We start from the raw sequence: 7,302 nt of genomic DNA on the forward strand, positions 1-7,302 counted from the left end.
CCCGATCTCGTCTGATCTCGGAAGCTAAGCAGGGTCGGGCCTGGTTAGTACTTGGATGGGAGACCGCCTGGGAATACCAGGTGCTGTAAGCTTTTTCTTTTTCAACTCGAGCTCATTGACTCCGTGGCGTACCGTGACCTGATGTTTACTGCCAACCGCTTTGGAGGATTTAAGCAACATACAAAAACTGACAACGTCTCTCAAAACTATTTTTGTGAAACATGAGGACAGTATAGTGATACTGCCAGCAGGGAGCACCAGAGAGCTGAACCGACAGTTGTACATTTCTTAAACTTTCACCAACACAAACACGCACGCTCACTTCAGATCATGGGAGGACGTCAAAAAATCACCACCCATTCTCTGACACTTTAACCGTTAACCTTGGTTCAAACATTTAACATCACACGCACACGCAGTGTATTTCAGATAATTAATGAATTCAGATGTCACAATGATCGTTTACATGGATAAGGAGTCCTACTGAATCAATTACTGCCGTTTATATCTAACTAATGATTGTTTTTGTAAGAGTGTAACGTCGAGCCTCAGCAGCTTTCTCACTCCTTATGTGCTACTGTATAAAACCTGGTTTTGCGCCTGCACTAATTGCTTACGGCCATACCACCCTGAACACACCCGATCTCGTCTGATCTCGGAAGCTAAGCAGGGTCGGGCCTGGTTAGTACTTGGATGGGAGACCGCCTGGGAATACCAGGTGCTGTAAGCTATTTCTTTTTCAACTCGAGCTCATTGACTCCGTGGCCTACCGTGGCGTACCGTGACCTGATGTTTACTGCCAACCGCTTTGGAGGATTTAAGCAACATACAAAAACTGACAACGTCTCTCAAAACTATTTTTGTGAAACATGAGGACAGTATAGTGATACTGCCAGCAGGGAGCACCAGAGAGCTGAACCGACAGTTGTACATTTCTTAAACTTTCACCAACACAAACACGCACGCTCACTTCAGATCATGGGAGGACGTCAAAAAATCACCACCCATTCTCTGACACTTTAACCGTTAACCTTGGTTCAAACATTTAACATCACACGCACACGCAGTGTATTTCAGATAATTAATGAATTCAGATGTCACAATGATCGTTTACATGGATAAGGAGTCCTACTGAATCAATTACTGCCGTTTATATCTAACTAATGATTGTTTTTGTAAAGAGTGTAACGTCGAGCCTCAGCAGCTTTCTCACTCCTTATGTGCTACTGTATAAAACCTGGTTTTGCGCCTGCACTAATTGCTTACGGCCATACCACCCTGAACACGCCCGATCTCGTCTGATCTCGGAAGCTAAGCAGGGTCGGGCCTGGTTAGTACTTGGATGGGAGACCGCCTGGGAATACCAGGTGCTGTAAGCTTTTTCTTTTTCAACTCGAGCTCATTGACTCCGTGGCCTACCGTGGCGTACCGTGACCTGATGTTTACTGCCAACCGCTTTGGAGGATTTAAGCAACATACAAAAACTGACAACGTCTCTCAAAACTAATTTTGTGAAACATGAGGACAGTATAGTGATACTGCCAGCAGGGAGCACCAGAGAGCTGAACCGACAGTTGTACATTTCTTAAACTTTCACCAACACAAACACGCACGCTCACTTCAGATCATGGGAGGACGTCAAAAAATCACCACCCATTCTCTGACACTTTAACCGTTAACCTTGGTTCAAACATTTAACATCACACGCACACGCAGTGTATTTCAGATAATTAATGAATTCAGATGTCACAATGATCGTTTACATGGATAAGGAGTCCTACTGAATCAATTACTGCCGTTTATATCTAACTAATGATTGTTTTTGTAAGAGTGTAACGTCGAGCCTCAGCAGCTTTCTCACTCCTTATGTGCTACTGTATAAAACCTGGTTTTGCGCCTGCACTAATTGCTTACGGCCATACCACCCTGAACACGCCCGATCTCGTCTGATCTCGGAAGCTAAGCAGGGTCGGGCCTGGTTAGTACTTGGATGGGAGACCGCCTGGGAATACCAGGTGCTGTAAGCTTTTTCTTTTTCAACTCGAGCTCATTGACTCCGTGGCGTACCGTGACCTGATGTTTACTGCCAACCGCTTTGGAGGATTTAAGCAACATACAAAAACTGACAACGTCTCTCAAAACTATTTTTGTGAAACATGAGGACAGTATAGTGATACTGCCAGCAGGGAGCACCAGAGAGCTGAACCGACAGTTGTACATTTCTTAAACTTTCACCAACACAAACACGCACGCTCACTTCAGATCATGGGAGGACGTCAAAAAATCACCACCCATTCTCTGACACTTTAACCGTTAACCTTGGTTCAAACATTTAACATCACACGCACACGCAGTGTATTTCAGATAATTAATGAATTCAGATGTCACAATGATCGTTTACATGGATAAGGAGTCCTACTGAATCAATTACTGCCGTTTATATCTAACTAATGATTGTTTTTGTAAGAGTGTAACGTCGAGCCTCAGCAGCTTTCTCACTCCTTATGTGCTACTGTATAAAACCTGGTTTTGCGCCTGCACTAATTGCTTACGGCCATACCACCCTGAACACGCCCGATCTCGTCTGATCTCGGAAGCTAAGCAGGGTCGGGCCTGGTTAGTACTTGGATGGGAGACCGCCTGGGAATACCAGGTGCTGTAAGCTTTTTCTTTTTCAACTCGAGCTCATTGACTCCGTGGCGTACCGTGACCTGATGTTTACTGCCAACCGCTTTGGAGGATTTAAGCAACATACAAAAACTGACAACGTCTCTCAAAACTATTTTTGTGAAACATGAGGACAGTATAGTGATACTGCCAGCAGGGAGCACCAGAGAGCTGAACCGACAGTTGTACATTTCTTAAACTTTCACCAACACAAACACGCACGCTCACTTCAGATCATGGGAGGACGTCAAAAAATCACCACCCATTCTCTGACACTTTAACCGTTAACCTTGGTTCAAACATTTAACATCACACGCACACGCAGTGTATTTCAGATAATTAATGAATTCAGATGTCACAATGATCGTTTACATGGATAAGGAGTCCTACTGAATCAATTACTGCCGTTTATATCTAACTAATGATTGTTTTTGTAAAGTGTAACGTCGAGCCTCAGCAGCTTTCTCACTCCTTATGTGCTACTGTATAAAACCTGGTTTTGCGCCTGCACTAATTGCTTACGGCCATACCACCCTGAACACGCCCGATCTCGTCTGATCTCGGAAGCTAAGCAGGGTCGGGCCTGGTTAGTACTTGGATGGGAGACCGCCTGGGAATACCAGGTGCTGTAAGCTTTTTCTTTTTCAACTCGAGCTCATTGCCTCCGTGGCCTACCGTGGCGTACCGTGACCTGATGTTTACTGCCAACCGCTTTGGAGGATTTAAGCAACATACAAAAACTGACAACGTCTCTCAAAACTATTTTTGTGAAACATGAGGACAGTATAGTGATACTGCCAGCAGGGAGCACCAGAGAGCTGAACCGACAGTTGTACATTTCTTAAACTTTCACCAACACAAACACGCACGCTCACTTCAGATCATGGGAGGACGTCAAAAAATCACCACCCATTCTCTGACACTTTAACCGTTAACCTTGGTTCAAACATTTAACATCACACGCACACGCAGTGTATTTCAGATAATTAATGAATTCAGATGTCACAATGATCGTTTACATGGATAAGGAGTCCTACTGAATCAATTACTGCCGTTTATATCTAACTAATGATTGTTTTTGTAAAAGTGTAACGTCGAGCCTCAGCAGCTTTCTCACTCCTTATGTGCTACTGTATAAAACCTGGTTTTGCGCCTGCACTAATTGCTTACGGCCATACCACCCTGAACAGGCCCGATCTCGTCTGATCTCGGAAGCTAAGCAGGGTCGGGCCTGGTTAGTACTTGGATGGGAGACCGCCTGGGAATACCAGGTGCTGTAAGATTTTTTTTTTTCAACTCGAGCTCATTGACTCCGTGGCCTACCGTGGCGTACCGTGACCTGATGTTTACTGCCAACCGCTTTGGAGGATTTAAGCAACATACAAAAACTGACAACGTCTCTCAAAACTATTTTTGTGAAACATGAGGACAGTATAGTGATACTGCCAGCAGGGAGCACCAGAGAGCTGAACCGACAGTTGTACATTTCTTAAACTTTCACCAACACAAACACGCACGCTCACTTCAGATCATGGGAGGACGTCAAAAAATCACCACCCATTCTCTGACACTTTAACCGTTAACCTTGGTTCAAACATTTAACATCACACGCACACGCAGTGTATTTCAGATAATTAATGAATTCAGATGTCACAATGATCGTTTACATGGATAAGGAGTCCTACTGAATCAATTACTGCCGTTTATATCTAACTAATGATTGTTTTTGTAAGAGTGTAACGTCGAGCCTCAGCAGCTTTCTCACTCCTTATGTGCTACTGTATAAAACCTGGTTTTGCGCCTGCACTAATTGCTTACGGCCATACCACCCTGAACACGCCCGATCTCGTCTGATCTCGGAAGCTAAGCAGGGTCGGGCCTGGTTAGTACTTGGATGGGAGACCGCCTGGGAATACCAGGTGCTGTAAGCTTTTTCTTTTTCAACTCGAGCTCATTGACTCCGTGGCCTACCGTGGCGTACCGTGACCTGATGTTTACTGCCAACCGCTTTGGAGGATTTAAGCAACATACAAAAACTGACAACGTCTCTCAAAACTATTTTTGTGAAACATGAGGACAGTATAGTGATACTGCCAGCAGGGAGCACCAGAGAGCTGAACCGACAGTTGTACATTTCTTAAACTTTCACCAACACAAACACGCACGCTCACTTCAGATCATGGGAGGACGTCAAAAAATCACCACCCATTCTCTGACACTTTAACCGTTAACCTTGGTTCAAACATTTAACATCACACGCACACGCAGTGTATTTCAGATAATTAATGAATTCAGATGTCACAATGATCGTTTACATGGATAAGGAGTCCTACTGAATCAATTACTGCCGTTTATATCTAACTAATGATTGTTTTTGTAAGAGTGTAACGTCGAGCCTCAGCAGCTTTCTCACTCCTTATGTGCTACTGTATAAAACCTGGTTTTGCGCCTGCACTAATTGCTTACGGCCATACCACCCTGAACACGCCCGATCTCGTCTGATCTCGGAAGCTAAGCAGGGTCGGGCCTGGTTAGTACTTGGATGGGAGACCGCCTGGGAATACCAGGTGCTGTAAGCTTTTTCTTTTTCAACTCGAGCTCATTGACTCCGTGGCCTACCGTGGCGTACCGTGACCTGATGTTTACTGCCAACCGCTTTGGAGGATTTAAGCAACATACAAAAACTGACAACGTCTCTCAAAACTATTTTTGTGAAACATGAGGACAGTATAGTGATACTGCCAGCAGGGAGCACCAGAGAGCTGAACCGACAGTTGTACATTTCTTAAACTTTCACCAACACAAACACGCACGCTCACTTCAGATCATGGGAGGACGTCAAAAAATCACCACCCATTCTCTGACACTTTAACCGTTAACCTTGGTTCAACATTTAACATCACACGCACACGCAGTGTATTTCAGATAATTAATGAATTCAGATGTCACAATGATCGTTTACATGGATAAGGAGTCCTACTGAATCAATTACTGCCGTTTATATCTAACTAATGATTGTTTTTGTAAGAGTGTAACGTCGAGCCTCAGCAGCTTTCTCACTCCTTATGTGCTACTGTATAAAACCTGGTTTTGCGCCTGCACTAATTGCTTACGGCCATACCACCCTGAACACGCCCGATCTCGTCTGATCTCGGAAGCTAAGCAGGGTCGGGCCTGGTTAGTACTTGGATGGGAGACCGCCTGGGAATACCAGGTGCTGTTAGTATTTTCTTTTTCAACTCGAGCTCATTGCCTCCGTGGCCTACCGTGGCGTACCGTGACCTGATGTTTACTGCCAACCGCTTTGGAGGATTTAAGCAACATACAAAAACTGACAACGTCTCTCAAAACTATTTTTGTGAAACATGAGGACAGTATAGTGATACTGCCAGCAGGGAGCACCAGAGAGCTGAACCGACAGTTGTACATTTCTTAAACTTTCACCAACACAAACACGCACGCTCACTTCAGATCATGGGAGGACGTCAAAAAATCACCACCCATTCTCTGACACTTTAACCGTTAACCTTGGTTCAAACATTTAACATCACACGCACACGCAGTGTATTTCAGATAATTAATGAATTCAGATGTCACAATGATCGTTTACATGGATAAGGAGTCCTACTGAATCAATTACTGCCGTTTATATCTAACTAATGATTGTTTTTGTAAGAGTGTAACGTCGAGCCTCAGCAGCTTTCTCACTCCTTATGTGCTACTGTATAAAACCTGGTTTTGCGCCTGCACTAATTGCTTACGGCCATACCACCCTGAACACGCCCGATCTCGTCTGATCTCGGAAGCTAAGCAGGGTCGGGCCTGGTTAGTACTTGGATGGGAGACCGCCTGGGAATACCAGGTGCTGTAAGCTTTTTCTTTTTCAACTCGAGCTCATTGACTCCGTGGCCTACCGTGGCGTACCGTGACCTGATGTTTACTGCCAACCGCTTTGGAGGATTTAAGCAACATACAAAAACTGACAACGTCTCTCAAAACTATTTTTGTGAAACATGAGGACAGTATAGTGATACTGCCAGCAGGGAGCACCAGAGAGCTGAACCGACAGTTGTACATTTCTTAAACTTTCACCAACACAAACACGCACGCTCACTTCAGATCATGGGAGGACGTCAAAAAATCACCACCCATTCTCTGACACTTTAACCGTTAACCTTGGTTCAAACATTTAACATCACACGCACACGCAGTGTATTTCAGATAATTAATGAATTCAGATGTCACAATGATCGTTTACATGGATAAGGAGTCCTACTGAATCAATTACTGCCGTTTATATCTAACTAATGATTGTTTTTGTAAGAGTGTAACGTCGAGCCTCAGCAGCTTTCTCACTCCTTATGTGCTACTGTATAAAACCTGGTTTTGCGCCTGCACTAATTGCTTACGGCCATACCACCCTGAACACGCCCGATCTCGTCTGATCTCGGAAGCTAAGCAGGGTCGGGCCTGGTTAGTACTTGGATGGGAGACCGCCTGGGAATACCAGGTGCTGTAAGCTATTTCTTTTTCAACTCGAGCTCATTGACTCCGTGGCGTACCGTGACCTGATGTTTACTGCCAACCGCTTTGGAGGATTTAAGCAACATACAAAAACTGACAACGTCTCTCAAA

At 44.6% G+C, this 7,302-nt stretch overlaps 11 non-coding genes across 11 annotated transcripts; all 11 read left to right on the forward strand.

The window, feature by feature from the left end:
- Positions 1-611: 611 nt before the first annotated feature.
- On the forward strand, positions 612-730 carry LOC130396525 (5S ribosomal RNA). Its single transcript, XR_008899156.1, has one exon. It is a non-coding gene; the product is annotated as a 5S ribosomal RNA (ribosomal RNA).
- Positions 731-1,260: 530 nt separating this feature from the next.
- LOC130397325 (5S ribosomal RNA) lies at positions 1,261-1,379 on the forward strand. The gene has a single exon (XR_008899919.1). It is a non-coding gene; the product is annotated as a 5S ribosomal RNA (ribosomal RNA).
- Positions 1,380-1,908: 529 nt separating this feature from the next.
- LOC130397326 (5S ribosomal RNA) lies at positions 1,909-2,027 on the forward strand. Its single transcript, XR_008899920.1, has one exon. It is a non-coding gene; the product is annotated as a 5S ribosomal RNA (ribosomal RNA).
- Positions 2,028-2,546: 519 nt separating this feature from the next.
- On the forward strand, positions 2,547-2,665 carry LOC130397327 (5S ribosomal RNA). Its single transcript, XR_008899921.1, has one exon. It is a non-coding gene; the product is annotated as a 5S ribosomal RNA (ribosomal RNA).
- A 518-nt stretch (positions 2,666-3,183) lies between these two features.
- Positions 3,184-3,302, forward strand: LOC130397328 (5S ribosomal RNA). Its single transcript, XR_008899922.1, has one exon. It is a non-coding gene; the product is annotated as a 5S ribosomal RNA (ribosomal RNA).
- A 529-nt stretch (positions 3,303-3,831) lies between these two features.
- Positions 3,832-3,950, forward strand: LOC130394499 (5S ribosomal RNA). Its single transcript, XR_008897651.1, has one exon. It is a non-coding gene; the product is annotated as a 5S ribosomal RNA (ribosomal RNA).
- Positions 3,951-4,479: 529 nt separating this feature from the next.
- LOC130397329 (5S ribosomal RNA) lies at positions 4,480-4,598 on the forward strand. The gene has a single exon (XR_008899923.1). It is a non-coding gene; the product is annotated as a 5S ribosomal RNA (ribosomal RNA).
- Positions 4,599-5,127: 529 nt separating this feature from the next.
- Positions 5,128-5,246, forward strand: LOC130397331 (5S ribosomal RNA). The gene has a single exon (XR_008899924.1). It is a non-coding gene; the product is annotated as a 5S ribosomal RNA (ribosomal RNA).
- Positions 5,247-5,774: 528 nt separating this feature from the next.
- Positions 5,775-5,893, forward strand: LOC130400909 (5S ribosomal RNA). Its single transcript, XR_008903378.1, has one exon. It is a non-coding gene; the product is annotated as a 5S ribosomal RNA (ribosomal RNA).
- A 529-nt stretch (positions 5,894-6,422) lies between these two features.
- On the forward strand, positions 6,423-6,541 carry LOC130397332 (5S ribosomal RNA). The gene has a single exon (XR_008899925.1). It is a non-coding gene; the product is annotated as a 5S ribosomal RNA (ribosomal RNA).
- Positions 6,542-7,070: 529 nt separating this feature from the next.
- Positions 7,071-7,189, forward strand: LOC130397333 (5S ribosomal RNA). The gene has a single exon (XR_008899926.1). It is a non-coding gene; the product is annotated as a 5S ribosomal RNA (ribosomal RNA).
- The last annotated feature ends 113 nt before the right edge of the window (positions 7,190-7,302 follow it).

The sequence above is a fragment of the Gadus chalcogrammus genome, chromosome 12 (genome assembly GCF_026213295.1).
Source record: "Gadus chalcogrammus isolate NIFS_2021 chromosome 12, NIFS_Gcha_1.0, whole genome shotgun sequence".
Classification (NCBI taxonomy): Eukaryota; Metazoa; Chordata; class Actinopteri; order Gadiformes; family Gadidae; genus Gadus; species Gadus chalcogrammus.